The 15808-nt window shown below is 36.7% G+C and overlaps 1 long non-coding RNA gene and 2 pseudogenes across 1 annotated transcript; 2 read left to right on the forward strand and 1 right to left on the reverse strand.

Annotated features, from left to right (window-relative positions):
- Positions 1-301: 301 nt before the first annotated feature.
- Positions 302-2018, reverse strand: LOC149149246 (heavy metal-associated isoprenylated plant protein 23 pseudogene; annotated as a pseudogene).
- Positions 2019-10984: 8966 nt separating this feature from the next.
- Positions 10985-12144, forward strand: LOC149149247 (serine/threonine-protein phosphatase 5 pseudogene; annotated as a pseudogene).
- A 2890-nt stretch (positions 12145-15034) lies between these two features.
- LOC149149248 (uncharacterized) lies at positions 15035-15319 on the forward strand. The gene is made up of 2 exons (XR_016263695.1): positions 15035-15152; positions 15241-15319. It is a non-coding gene; the product is annotated as an uncharacterized LOC149149248 (long non-coding RNA).
- The last annotated feature ends 489 nt before the right edge of the window (positions 15320-15808 follow it).

Consider the following 15808-nt stretch of genomic DNA (forward strand, 5'->3'; position numbering starts at 1 on the left):
TGCAAGTAAACTGTGAGAATGTGGATGCCTCATAAGCATGGAGTTAAGTTTGATCCCTGAGCTTTGCTACAATTCTCAACTGTAGAAATATTGAAATTCTTAAGAAGACTTTGGCCATTTCATAAGCAGCTGAGTTGACAGCAGAGTTTGTCTGTTGCTGAGTCCCAATCATAGAGATGTCTATATGAGTTATGTCAATGTCTAAGTAGAGTTGTTGAATATGGAATGTGGGTGTAAGTCCTCATCTCTATCCAACTTATGTCAAAGCAAGGATGCTACATAGGAAGAAAGAATTGGTTAATCGGTTGTGGATGATGGCATTTTTTCTAGAAAATGCAATACCTTCATCATTGATGGTCTCTTTTGAGGGGAAGCAGAAGCACAATTCAATGCAATCCCCACAGACACTGAGATTTCTTCCCTTCCTTCAACATCTGGTCGAAGAGTAGGATCTATGATGTGCAAAAGGCGATACTTGTCATCTACAAAGTTTTGACCCTATGCTGCAAAATCCTTATCTGAAGGCCAGCATGCACAGAAATGCCCTCAATAGGTGTGATGTCAGTTTGACAGACAAGAAGCTGCCTTTACTTTTATAATTTCGAAAAACAATGTGATAGAATGAATAAAATATCATAAAATATCATAGACTGAAATGAACAAAATTATAATAAAATATAATATAATAGACTGAAATGAATAAAATTAAAATAAAATATTGAACAAAGAAAGTAGTAATCTTTCCATACAAGTAAAATTTAGTAGCTAATATTGCAGAGGGAAATCCCATCATATTACAGAATTAAATCCCATCCTATTACAAGTAAAACTGAGAAATTTCATATACCACAATACAAGTAAAATTGAAACCAATCTTGTAGAGTGAAATCCCATCATATTACAGAATGAAATCTCATTCTATAGGATTTACTAGGGTCATTACAGAGAAAATAAACATAAGTGGAGAGCTGATTCACAAGGCATGACATGGACTCTGTAGAGTGAATCCCCTAATCTTGTAGAGTGAATCCCATCATATTACAGAATGAAATAGCATTCTAAAGGATTTACCAGAAACATTACAAAGATCGCTATCACAATGGAGAGCTGCTTCACAAGGCAGGACATGGATTCTACTTACAGGATGTAAGCCCTTCATTCACCACAGAAACTCTTGTTGTTGAAGATGAGAAGCAGCACAAAAGTTAGTCATTCCACATCTACTTCAAACTTACAACAATATTAACATCCTGCAAATATTCTCATCTATGAGGAGCTTTGGGGGCCTATAGATTACAAGAGAATAGCAGAAATTCTTCACTAAACATGTTAGTAGCGTACTGATCATCTTGGCTGTTGGAGACAGAACTGGTGTTGAAGCTCTCTTTCCTCACAAACCCAGCAGGGGCTTTCTTGTCATAATTCTGAGTAGAGAAAGGTTGGGTAACCGAGCTGTATGGCACGTATGGCCATAGTTCTGCATGCTTCCCAGTGCGTTTCACTTTCTTCAGTACCTTGTTCAGCTTCACATATCCCGTGACTGTCACTTTCTGCATCTTTCTATTTATATACACCATTTGAACTCCTGCACAAAATGTCCCACAGAAGAGAAACAAAAGTTATTACAATCATCAAAACCCCAGCTTATATTAACGTAGAAAAGAAAATGATGGGCCACTTTGGCCTGTGGCTTAGAGGTAGATCTCGGTAGTAACAGGTGACAAAAGTTAGCATCTCCTTACAGAAATCAGTAACAAAGCTAATGGATTGGTAATGAGCAAACATGGATCCTGAGGTGCAACTTTTCAAAAGCCCAAAGCTAAAAAAATTGGTAAAACAGAGCAAACATGAACTCTGAGCTGAAAAACTGAAGAAACTTTAAAGAATTAATCAGCACACAAGTAGTGAACGCTGAAAGCATTTGCAAGGCAGTGTATCATTCTTCCACTTTGATCCGCATTTCCACCATATGTGTCAGTTCTCCTTGTGGTTTAAATAACCAAGCAATGCCTCTTAGTTTTCCAGTATTGAACAACAAATTTCAATGACAGTTTCACCAGAGGTGAGGGAAAGATTTTAGTTAAGTAGTTTTTAAATACTAGGTTTCCCTAAGCTAGATACATTTGAAGAAACATCTTTGTTAAGCCATGGAGAATTAGTATGTAGATTTGCTTTTCAACTGAAAATACTTAGGGATCCATATGCACACAATAAAGATATCATAACCTACAGCTATAATTTATTGTATGTGCTTTTGTGAAGATGGACATTGCAGTTCATAAGATACTTTTGTTTGGAATTAAATAATCAAATAGCCATTTGGAAGATGGAAACAAGTATAAGAGTTTGACACAAGCTACATTGAGGATTTGAACAAGTATCTTTGAGATGGGTTGCTCTTCATTTGAAATTAGGTTTTATATCATAAACCACTTGTGAATTTGCTTAGCAACTTGGAAGGCTACTCAACATAGTTATTAAAGAAATTAAATTAATAAGATCTTCCACAAATGTTTTACATCATAAACCACTTGTGAATCTACTTAGCAACTTGGAAGGCTACTCAACATAGTTTTTAAAGAAATTAAAGTAATAACATCTCCCCATGACCTCTGTAACAACGACTATGGAAATATAGTGTCTCACCCCTATGCATGAGTGAAATTGGTCTGAAATTTGTTGCACATAATATGCCTATATAGAAGGTTCACATAAAGAAAGACAATATGGAAGGTTCCTTGTGGCTGCTAGACTCAATGTCTGTGATATTATAACCTTTCTTGATCACTGATATACCTAGTCTTTATTTTCATTTTTACAAAATTGAAAAACACAAAATCCCAATACCACACATAATTCTCACAAATTTAAATTTAATTCCTTTTGACAAAATTTAATAACATGGAAAACCCAAAACCACACAAAATTTTCACAACTTAAAACTCTAGCAACTTTGAACAATTCTCTTACAAAAAACCAATATTACACTAAATTCTCACAACTTAAATTCTAGCAATTTGAATTCTCGAAACTTAAAATTTAAGAACTTTAAATAGGTACTTGCTACTTTGTAGCTACCCTTGTTTAATAATAGCAGAGGACTCTATGAAAAAAGTGGTAGATAACCCTTTCTCACTAAATATTTTTCTTGGATGAAAGATTAAAAGTGTGTTTGAATTTTTTTTTATATGATAAAAAGGATTAAGTAATTTTTCCATTAGTCTATGACACATAGTTGATATTTAGAGAAATTAGAAGAGAATGACTAAGAATTTTATGCAGACCTTTAGAAAGTGAATACAAGTTGTATTTCTCAAGTGCACCATCTATATAAGGTGGTTTGGTTAAATAGTGTGCAAGACAACTTTGATTCCAAGCATCAAATGAAAAGGGAAGGAAATATTTAAGTATCACTCAACCTTCTTATATTTATGAACACACTATTTGACCACAAAAAGGTAATAAGAAAATATTTATTGAAATATTAGTGAGACAATCATATCAGCTGAAAAAAAGATAGTTCTGTGATGAGACTTATCCTACCAAAAAACATTGAATGAAAAGGAAAGGAAACATTTAAGTATCACTCACCCTTTTTATATTTAAGAAGACAACATTTTGACAATATATATATATATATATATATATATATATATATATATATATATATATGAAAAATAAATTATTAAAATATTAGTGAGACAACCATATCACCTGAAAAAAATTCATAATTTCGTGGTGAGACTTATCCTATCAAAAAGCAATTATAGGATTAATACATCACATTAAAGTGATAACATTGACATTAAGTTATATTTTGAAATGAAGATCTAAAAAAGATTTAAGAAACAAATGTAATGTTAATGAAAAGTATTGGCCACATAATCTAATAGTTTGGACAAGCCATAACAATAAAAATTTATTGGGACAAAATATGATACACGACTTCTCCAAAATGCTTAAGATGTGCTCTTTAGAAAAACTTTACAGCTGAATTTTAAAAGGTCAGATTGTGAAGTGAAAGGATTTAATGTGCATGTCAAAACATTATTGCCAAAGTTATCAGAACCACACAGGTCAAGAACCAAAATTTCCAAAATCACAAAATAAACTGTACTTACCAAAAAAGTAGATTAAAACATTGGGCAACCGAAAAATACATAAATTCCCATGGATCAGCGTCATCCAGTAAAGTTGGAAAACACAGCTCCAAACCAGTTTAGGGGCAAAATTGGTCTGAATCAGAACTGAACAGTTTTCATAACTATGGTTCATGCAAGCTGGTAAGTGACGTACATCAGACGGTCATCGATTAAAGCTTGGTGGATTGGACCATCGAATTTCAGAAAGAGATAAAACGAGAATGACTGGAGCCGGTGGAGTCACCAGGAAGATTCTGGCCTTGAAAAGTATGGCAGTTTGGACAGTGCAGCGCTAACCATGTGCACAACTATCTCAACGAGCTTGCAGACCAAGTAATAAGGATCACAAGACATAAGGACGAAGATGCTGAACAAGCATATGAGATAGTACACCAAAAAGTGAGTCAGTAGGAAGGATTTGCACCTTTTTTTCAATATCTTATTACAATATGCCAATGTGTAACCTTACAAGAAATATTGTAGTTTAAGACCCAAGTTCTTTTGAAGAAGCTGGATTATATGGGAAATTGTGCATTGACCCAATTTTTTCAATATAGGGAAACTTTAGCAAGAAACATGGTAATTTGAGCAAGGTAATGCATCTTAAAATATATCTATAAATCCCAGCCTAGTGTGCTATACCCAGTGATGGTTTAATACGGAGAGAAACATACTATATCCAGTGAATTAGAATCCATCGTAGAAACCTCATAAAACTCATCCTCAAATTCACAAGAAAAGAAAGACTAGTGAATAGTTGAAGAAAATCAAGAAAGGTATCCCAATTCCAATTTCAGGAAACTCTTAAAACACTCACAACTTAATGCTATGGAAAAAGATCTTAGAGTAAGGTGGCTGCTTTTCACTTCTAGCCCTAAGAATGAGAAAATGGTGAAAATTATTGATGGTCATCCTACTAACTAATAACCATCAAACTCTACCTTGCCATTGGGCTTACTTTGGTATCAGACATGGAAGCTCCTCAAAAAAGAGAGACGAATCCAAATTCGTGACCCCAACCATGCATCCTGCTTTCTATGTCCTCTATTGAGCCCCCGAGAGCAAGTCAGTGTTTCCATACTCTTAATTTTCAGATTTGATAAGTTCAAAAGCTTGCCATCAAATATCTAATTCCACATCATCTAATGAAAAAGAAGTCAGTCCTTACAAAGTGAATAAAACGAAATTGGCACAAAGTGCTCAAGCAATTAAGGACCAGGAAATCATTAAAATAGCAAAGAACAAGAAAAACACAACAGGGTTATTGTGGCCTTAGCAATGTTCACATGTCAAGAAAATCAAATCATGACATAACTAGTCAGTGTCATTGGAAGATGTTTACACCATGATTGATAAGGATGATTCAATATTCATTCAGGTTATGAAAGAGACGTCATTAAATTGGAGAAAGATCACTTGCAAAACCGTGGGAAAAAGTTTATATTACATAAAAAAACATTTTTCCTGCAATATATTACATTTTGCTTAAATATTCAAAAATAAAAAAAACGTCGTGAGGAAGTATATATAGCAGCAGAACACACATTGAACCAATTCTTTTTTAAAATATGATACACATGAGACTGAATTATTCACAAACATTACAAAAAGGTGTTTTTTCCACATTAAGAACAATGGCTCATTATAATTTTATGAAAAAAAAATTGAAATTATTAAACTTCTTGCAAGGGTAAAATTGACCTTACAGAGATCAATATAAAGAGATATAACATACAACGATATTCATAAATTGTTAGATATTAATGTCCAGGAAAATTAGGTATCAACTGTGCAGAATCCAACATACAGTTATATCATATATATGAGTAGTTGATCTTTTCAATTTATTGTTGCAGCGTATCATATATATCTTTCTGGCTGGTCATATTTGGTATTGTGTTGGCACAATTTCCAATTATCATGCTTTTTATTAATATATAACTCATAAATATTTTATAATGTTAAATATATATATATATTTTTATTTGGAAGACAAACACTTTTTAAGTTATAAATGGATAGAGGAAGAAACCACACAATATGAGTTGCTTCTCAGTAATTTTCATTTATTTAATTACTTGAACATGATTAAATAGATTAAAAACGGTTAAGAATAGAATATTATAATATTAGCTCACACATGCATTACTGACATTTACGAAATTAGAACTCTAACATGATCTACATTTCCTAAATTTAGATTGTATGTACATTGTCTAAAACTATGCGTTAATTGAGTTTAACCAGGAGTAATTATCTCCAACACTCCCCTTTTAATTACAATCTCTAATGCTTGTTGGTATAAGTCTTAGCTAGGCTTATAATACTTGAGATTAAGTGAAAATGATGTTTTACTTCAACATGCTAGTGCAGGTTGTCTTATTCATTTTGCTCCATACTTTATACTTTACATATCTTTTATTGTTTGATAGCTTTAGATTTATTTTGGTATTCTTATTCAATATTTCTTTGTCTTTTTTATCTGATTTCTTTGTGCATTGGCTCATACCTCTACTACTGTAGATTGAACTTTTCTCTCAATTCCTATAAGATACCAAAAAACATCTTTATTTTCTTTCATCTCTTCCATTGTTACAACTAATTCAACAACTTTGATGGTTGCCTTTATCTTTTATGTTTCATCTTCTAATGTAGTTATGGTAACTTTTCCATACTTCCATCTCAATCATACTTGAGCTTCACAAGCTACTAGACAAAAAAATGTTAATCAACTTCATTACAAAATTCAAATTTCACTACCAGGTTTTTCATCTATTATTGCTACTATAAAAACTATTTTAATTTCATCTAGACATGTGTATCTACACACTAACTTCACTTTTTCATCTTGTACAGAATCACTTCTGATGCAGGAGCATCTAGACCGGGCCAGCAATGTGACGAAGTGGTCACATGTTGTGGCTAAATGCAAGACTTGAGGAAGAATTAGTTGTTAAATTTGACTTAATTTCAATAAGGGCAAGTAGTTAAGAGTGGTGTAATTAGGAATAAATGGCAAGTGATCATCCCTGCGTGGAGATCAAGCCAAGTGGTCTAGTTTGTTTAGGTAGAGATCAAGATTGAATTGTAACTGTATAACTAATTCCTTCATGTGTGGAAAGTAGTAGTTAGATACGACATATGTATAACTTCCTGTAGGAAGGACCCGAGGAGGCACTTGTAAGCCTATGGGCAGCTAAAAGAGGAGGCCATTAGTTAGCATAAATCAGGCCTGAGAAGAAAAAAAAAAAACCTTCAGGTTCTAAAACAAAAGGAGAGATAACCAAAGCCGGAGGAGAAGCAACAGTGCCCAGCTACAGGCGGCTCAAACAAAATAACCAGAGATAAAAAAAAAATCATTTATGTAATCGAACCATACGAAGTCAGAAATTGCAAGTCCAGTTGAGCGAACAAACACTGTCAATACCAGGTATGCGAACTTACAAATATAACCCAAATCAATTCCAGCGTTGAATTCATGAACTACAAATACAGTCATCAAAATTTATTGTTCATTTACATTCTGTTCAAAGCAAAGGAACGAACCTAGTTCACAGACATGGGAATCATACCTGTGAAGAGAACCAACAAAACGAGATTAGTCTCTATGAAACGGAATACAAGGGAACTGGAAATTGAAGGAACAAATAAAATACAGTGAATTAGTTTACCTGACAGGCAAGCCGTAACTGCAACCATACCTTCGAGTTGTCTTCCTGCTCACGAGGAGCCGAAGACGTTAGACCCAGATAGAAAAAGAGTGCAAGTATCCAACATAGAACAGGGAACTTACCAGGTAAGTTGGCGGAGGAACCGACAGAAATCGCCACCATAGTTCTGTCAAGTTTGTGGAGGAATCGAACCAGCGCTGGAGAAATGTCACCAAGAACCATATGACCATCAACCAACTGTAAATACTCGTGAAAACACAGGCAACGAACCGAGAAAAGGACGCATAGAGGCGGAGACCCACTAAGGCAAACACCAAACACACAGTAACAATCGACATACAAGTAGAAGACCACAAGAAAACAAACCTTACCAGGGTTTCATCAATTTTCCAGGTGAACGAAAGACTTCCAGGTCGAGTCCCGAACCATCGAAGCCGTGAAGACCGCCGAGAGCATACAGAGCAAATGACCAAGAGAAACAACGAATAACCAAATGAGCGCAAAGGTGGTGAAACCCTATACCAAGGCGGGTTCATAGAATTCCGAGGAGGGACAAATGTCCACTAAACAAACAACCAACATACAATCACCGCAACCCCATTCAATTCAATGCAGATTGAAATCAATTGACGTATATCCAAAATCTTTTGATTAATATATTTATTTGTTGGTACACCATCAAGTGGAGCACGTTGACGGCAGGACCACGTGGGCTAGCCCCATCAAGTGGTATCAGAGCTAGAAGGTTCTGTTGAAATTGAAGATGTTTGTTTTTTCTGAATAAGTGCAGGAAGGTTCTGTTGAGAACTGAGTATGTTTTATTTGAATGTGTTCTAAATCTGATATGCAAGCTACACAATTGCAGTGAACAGGATTGCAGAAATGAATGGAGGACAAGATCATGCAGGATCTTAAAGGTGAGATAATTTTCTGATTTGAAATTTGTGATTAAGGTTTATGGTTGCAGAGAAGATGATGGCAGTGAACCTGACATTCAGCTAAAGGCTGGATAAGGAGGACAATTGCAGTGTCCTGAAGAGGAAGTGAGTTGAAGAGATAGCCTAGAGAGAGCAGAGGAGAGTGCTCAAGAGGTTCCAGAGGTCGTGAACCAGTACTTACCAAAAGACCAGATCCAGTGAAGCGGATTGGTGAGGTAAGGGGCAGCAGGAGAGCTTGTTGTTGCAGAGGCTAGTGCAACTCATGGTGAGTGAGAAACTCATGTAGAAGATGATCATGGAGGATCCGAGAAGAGGTTCAAAGGAATGCCACAGAGGTGAGATGACTGATAAAGTCAGAGAAAGAGAAATTGCAGTAATGAAGGTACAATTGCAGGTACTACAAGAATGGCTGCAAGAACAGGAAAACCAGAAAGGAGGATGGATCTTTCCACTGAAGGGAAAGAGAGTGATTTGGCAACCATTGCAGATGAAGTTGAGGCAAAGGGAGACTGCCTTATTGAAGGAGGAACTTAGAGTTCTTGAACCAGAGATGGAATTTGAAGATTCCACGCGCAGATCTGTTCAAAGGGAAGTGTTGGAGGAAACAGTCGAGACTGAAAAGTCTTGTGGTTTTAAAACTAATAAGTTGTGTATGTTTGCAGGTATAGTACAAGGAGATGAGCAAGCTTTAAAGTTTGTTAAAGAACAAGAGAGAGAATTGAATCTGAAGTCTATTCAGATCAATGCTGAGATAGCAAGATCTCAGGAGGAAATGAAGACAAAGAAGTCTAATCAGAATATTGGTGCAGAGAGAGAAAGACTAGATGATGATTGGTCAAGAGCTGGTGAAGGTATGGAAAATTGTGTGAAGTTTCCAAGTTCTACTCCTAATGAAATTGTTGAATTGTATAGGAAACTAGATCTTCAGAGAAGAGAATTAGAGAGGCAGAGAACTTACACACAGGATAATTTACTGAAGAAGCAAGATAAGAAAGTTTTCTTGAATGACAGTCATGAAGCAGAGGATGGAAAGAAGGAGAGACTAGTTGATAGTCTCATGGTGAATGCAAATCAGCATACTGATGTGCTGACAAAGGAGTTGGAAAGGAACTCAGAGAAACATACTGAAGTATTGCCAGAGAAAGCTGAGGAGAAAGCCAGTAAAAATTTTCTGAGTCCTGAGGAAGACTTGGAGCTACAGAGAGAAAACTTGGTGACTGAATCAACAAGTGAGACCATTGGGTCTTGTGATTTTGATGCTGACAATTTGATTGTGTATACAGGTGATGCAGAAGATAGTCCATCACTTGGAGTTGTCTTGAGGGAAGAAAAACTATTGCAGAAAGGAAATGAGACAGTCATGTCTCATATGCAGAGGCTTGTTTCCATGGGTGACAAGAAAGAGTTGGCTTGTCTGAATAGCCAAGAGAGAACTGTGGGGCAGAATTTTGGAACTGCTACAGTGATAGAGGATGAGGCTACAGTGTTTGAAGAACTTGATTTGATTGCAAGAATCAATCAAGATGATGATGGACAATTACTGAAGATTGTCGAAGGGGAAGACGAAGGTTATGCTGGAACTAATTTGCAGCATGTTGATGAAATGCTTGAGAAGAAATGGCTGAAATGTTTGCTGGAGACATTTGAACCTGAGGAAGAATTTGCAGACACTAGAATAAATTTGCCTGAAGTTGAGGAAGGAGCAGATACTAGTTTGTTAAAATTGATTTTGCTTACTAGTATACAGACTGAGATAAATGGATATGTTACTGCAGGAAGAGAATTAAATGATAATTTATTTTCTGAAGATGAATTTGCGGGTGATGAGCAAAAGAATGTTGCAGAGGGACAGGAAGTTTGGGAGGCAGCAACATGTGGGGTGACACCTGCAGGAGTAAAACCAATGTTATCAACAGTCGGGGAGATGACAGCAACAAAATTAATGTTGGCAGCAAGAAGTCAGCAAGTGACAGTACAAATAGAGCGAGTAAGAACTGAGGAAGTCGTCTCAGCTCAGCAGACAACAAGAAATCAACAGCCTGGAGATTTATTGGACCAAGAAATTGAATTAATCAGACGAATCATGTTGAAAGGAGACACACAGTCTGAATGTGTGAAACAGAGGGAGATGCAGCTGGACAGTAGCAACTAGCTAAAGCAGGAAGGGAGAATTAATGAAGAAGACCAGCAAGAAGATCAACTAGAAACGAAGATTGAGAACATAAAGGAACTGATGTTGAAGCAGACCAGAAGACAAAGGCTGGTAGCATCAGGAAAGGTGATCAGTCAATTACTAAACGATTTTCAGCAAGTTAAAAGAATTTGTCCAAATGATCCTGATGCCACCAAAAAGCTTGAAGAGACCGAAACGACAGTCAAAAAAATTAGATTTATTGAGGCCATCTCAATGAATGATCTTGTGAACCATTCTATTGTTGATTCCATTGATTTTCATTCAATAAAGGTAGAGCGACAACATGGAATAGAAGGAGAAAATATAACATTGGAATTTATAAAGAAAGTGATGGATGACGTCAAGAATCTAGAAAACATACGCAGAAGGTGTGCATTTCAAATATTACTGCAAGTAAAGGATTTGCTGGAGGCGATGACATCGCTGGTTGACATCAATATTCCGAATGGGAAGCAATTCACTGTTGGTGATGACATCCATGGTCAGTATTATGACCTTTTTAACATCTTTGAGGTTAGTAGGCTTCTTTCGGAGGACAATCCTTATCTTTTTAATGATGATTTTGTTGACCGAGGATTATTTTCAGTTGAAGTTATACTTGTGCTATTCGTATTCAAGTGTATGTGTCCAACTGAACTCTATCTTGCAAGAGGAAATCGTGAAAGCGGGAGTATGAAGCAGATTTATAGTTTTGAGGGTGAAGTCAAGTCCAAGTACAGTGACAACATGGTTGAGCTTTTCGCTGAAATGTTTTGCTATTTGCCTTTGGTGCATGTCCTCAATGACAAGATTTTTGTTGTCCGTAATAATCTTTTTAGTATTGATAGTATAAAACTGGAGGATATCAAAGACATTGTTTGGTTCTGAAAGCCACCTGAAGAGGGTCTGATGTATGAAATACTTTGTAGCGATCCATAGCTCCATAAAGGGCATAAAGGGCGTGGACCCAGCACAGGGATGTTGGTTTGTCTTTTGGAGAAGATGTGACCAAAAGGGTTTTCCAAGAAAACAATCTTGTGCAGGTGGTCAGGTCTCATGAAATTGAGGAGGAAGATGAAATTGAACACAACGGAAAACTTATTACGGTGTTTTCAGCTCCAAACTATTGTGACCAGAGAAGGAAGATGAAGCAGGAAGTAGCTGACATGCCGCCTAAACGGAGGAGCAGAGCATATGGACAACTCCAGGACAAATTCTAGGATCCAGGAGGAATTTTATTTTTCTTCATTCCTTTTTGAAAGCACATGATCAGGAGATCATGAATGTTTTCAACCGTGAGAGTCTGATGCAGGAGCATCTAGACTGGGCCAGCAATGTGACGAAGTGGTCACATGTTGTGGCTAAATGCAAGACTTGAGGAAGACTTAGTTGTTAAATTTGACTTAATTTCAATAAGGGCAAGTAGTTAAGAGTGGTGTAATTAGGAATAAATGGCAAGTGATCATCCCTACGTGGAGATCAAGCCAAGTGGTCTAGTTTGTTTAGGTAGGGAACAAGATTGAATTGTAACTGTATAACTAATTCCTTCATGTATGGAAAGTAGTAGTTAGATACGACATATGTATAACTTCCTGTAGGAAGGACCTGAGGAGGCACTGGTAAGCCTACGGGCAACGAAAAGAGGAGGCCATTAGTTAGCGTAAATCAGGCCTGAGAAGAAAAAAAAAAACCTTCAGGTTCTAAATCAAAAGGAGAGATAACCAAAGCCAGAGGAGAAGCAACAGTGCCCAGCTACAGGCGGCTCAAACAAAATAACCAAACATAAAAAAAAATCATTTATGTAATCGAACCATTCAAAGTCAGAAATTGCAAGTCCAGTTGAGCGAACAAACACTATCAATACCAAGTATGCGAACTTACAAATATAACCCAAATCAATTCCAGCGTTGAATTCATAGAACTACAAATATAGTCATCAAAATTTATTGTTCATTTACATTCTACTCAAAGCAAAGGAACGAACCCAGTTCACAGACATGGGAATCATACCTGTGAAGAGAACCAACAAAATGAGATTAGTCTCTATGAAACGGAATACAGGGGAACTGGAAATTGAAGGAACAAATAAAATACAGTGAATTAGTTTACCTGACAGGCAAGCCGTAACCGCAACCATACCTTCGAGTTGTCTTCCTGCTCATGAGGAGCCAAAGACGTTAGACCCAGATAGAAAAAGAGTACAAGTATCCAGCATAGAACAGGGAACTTACCAGGTAAGTTGGCGGAGGAACCGACGGAAATCGCCACCATAATTCTGCCGAGTTTGTGGAGGAATCGAACCAGCGCTGGAGAAATGTCACCAAGAACCATACGACCATCAACCAACTATAAATACTTGTGAAAACACAGGCAACGAACCGAGAAAAGGACGCACAGAGGCGGAGACCCACTAAGGCAGACACCAAACACACAGTAACAGTCGACATACAAGCATAAGACCACAAGAAAACAAACCTTACCAGGGTTTCATCAATTTGCCAGGTGAACGAAAGACTTCCAAGTCGAGTCCCGAACCATCGAAGCCATGAAGACCGCTGAGAGCATACAGAGCAAATGACCGAGAGAAACAACGAATAACCAAATGAGCGTGAAGGTGGTGACACCCTATACCAAGGCGGGTTCATAGAATTCCGAGGAGGGACATATGTCCACCAAACAAACAACCAACGTACAATCACCGCAACCCCATTCAATTCAACGCAGATTGAAATCAATTGACGTATATCCAAAATCTTTTGATTAATATATTTATTTGTTGGTACACCATCAAGTGGAGCGTGTTGATGGGAGGACCACGTGGGCTGGCCCCATCAAATTCACTTTTTCTACCATGTCCATGCACTGCATCTTGTACAGACTCATATGTGAGTATTTAAAATATATATTGTTTAGATCTTTTGAAACCACAGTTATCTTTCTTTGTATGTACTAACAATTTAAATTTTTGGTTTAGCTATTATTGTTCATTTGGCCCAGAGGACAAAAGAGGAAATCTTTCAGCTAAGCGAAGGACTTCATTTGTGCAGAAGAGGGGTTGCCAATGCCACTTTATTGTGAAAGTTATGCATGAAATTCCTGATAGAGCAATATTAACTTTCAATATGTATGAACATGTAGATGGGGAAGGTTGGGCTTGTCATGGTCAATGTGACACTTCAGGTGAGACCAGGGCCTTGCTTAGGCCAAGGCTTTCGAGGGACATTATTGCATATGTAGAGAGTCGTTTCTTTTTGGGAGTGCCTATTGATGTAGTGTATAGAACCCATGTTAAGAGACATGTTGACATCGATGTGGCAACTCGAGATAGAGATTTCTTCTTATGCAGGAAAGATATTGTAAACATTTATAATAGGTTGGCGAAGGGAAATTATCAACTTCACAAAAAGGATGAAATGAGTGTAAACCTTTGGTATCAAAAGCATCGGGAAGATTTTTTCTTTTACCAAAAGCCCAATGGTGTGGAGGTCCCTTTTATAATAGGGATTCAAACAAAGTGGATGTTGGATACAATGGTCAAGCTATCGCACAATCGCTTAATAGCCATGGATTCAACATTTAACACAAACAAATATGGGGTAAGTCAGATGCCAATGATTTATTGAATATATTTATTTAAGTTGTATCCATTCAAAATGATTAATAACTTGTATTTGAATTTATGTAATGTTGAAAATGACAGTATCAGTTGTATACACTCGTGGCATTTGATGAACAACAAAGCGGGGTGCCTGTTGCATGGGTCGTGGCATCACGAAACACATCAGATGATATTGCAATATGGCTGGAGCAGCTCATGCGCAAGTGTTTCCAAACCCGTCCTGATTGGAAAGTCAATGCTTTCATGGTTGATGATGCACTGGCTGAAATCAGTGCCTTGAGGTAACTTTAACATTGTCATGATATAACCAAACTTGCATTTTTTCTAAAAATATCACACTAAAATGCATTGAATATGGCAGGAGGATCACAGGTTGTGATGTGATCTTATGCGTTTGGCATGTACGGAGGGCTTGGTTGAAAAATGTCAATCGATTGGCCACTAGTTCCATAAAATCCAAAGAGATGTTCAGTGAGTTAGGTTTCATCATGAAACACACTCTCAATTATGAAGTGGAAGATGCAATCAATCAATTTTTTATCAAGTTTGCAGATGAAGAGAAGTTCTTAGACTATTTCAACAAGAATTGGGTCACTGGAGATAAGATTCGTAAGTAAACATTTTTTTCATATTATATGTATTTTTTTCTTTTATAAAGGTGATAGAGTGAGACTGACATCGTTCTATTTGCAATTAGGTATGTGGGTGAAAGGTTGTCGGGAGTTTCCTCATGCAAATCAGGAGACCAATAATGCTGTTGAGTCATACCATTGTTACCTAAAAACAACATTTCTATCTGATAGAAGGAAAAAATGTGCCCGGAGGATGGATTGGTTATTGCATATGCTACTAAGAATAGTTGAAACTTGTTATTGGTTCAAGGAAATCTTAAAAGAAGAAGGATTCCTAAACAACTACAAGAGAGAAAAGCAGCTAGAATCATCAGTGGAACGAGCAAGAAAAATTATGGATACTGATTGTTGTCCTCATGAGAACATAACACGTGCTTATTGGGTGAGAAGTCAGACAGATCGAGATAAAAAATACCTTGTCACCTGGTATCAGAAGGATTTTATAACGTGTGAATGTCCATGGTCTATTCGTGGAAACATTTGCAAGCATGCCATAAAGGTTAATTGGTTGTATTTCCAATCGGATAATTCAAATCCATTGCTTCATCAACATGTAGAGGATAACATATGCAATGACCCACCTGAGATCAATATAGAGCCTCAAAACCATGATGAAGATGTCGATGCTACTCT

The sequence above is a fragment of the Pinus tabuliformis genome, chromosome 9 (assembly GCF_031772625.1).
Source record: "Pinus tabuliformis cultivar Carrire ecotype Pingquan chromosome 9, CPIR1, whole genome shotgun sequence".
NCBI lineage: Eukaryota > Viridiplantae > Streptophyta > Pinopsida > Pinales > Pinaceae > Pinus > Pinus tabuliformis.